The following is a 278-nucleotide window of genomic DNA, read 5'->3' on the forward strand; positions in this document are numbered from 1 at the left end:
GTGGACTCACCATCCCTGGAGATGTTCAAAAAACGTTTAGATGTGGTGCTTCAAGACATGGTTTAGTGGGCATGGTGGCGTCAGGTATAAGGTTGGACGTGATGATCTTTGAGGTCTCTTCCAACCATAATGATTCTATGATTCTATGATTTCTGTGGTAGTACATTGCTGTTCAGTCACAGCAATTCAGCAGGTAATAGGGATCAGAAGGGCTTTTAGTGATTCAGAATATTGTCATTTGTCTTTTACATCACATTCTAATGTGTTTTTTATTAATT

This window comes from Cariama cristata, unplaced genomic scaffold (assembly GCF_000690535.1).
Source record: "Cariama cristata isolate BGI_N322 unplaced genomic scaffold, ASM69053v1 scaffold8463, whole genome shotgun sequence".
Taxonomy (NCBI): Eukaryota; Metazoa; Chordata; class Aves; order Cariamiformes; family Cariamidae; genus Cariama; species Cariama cristata.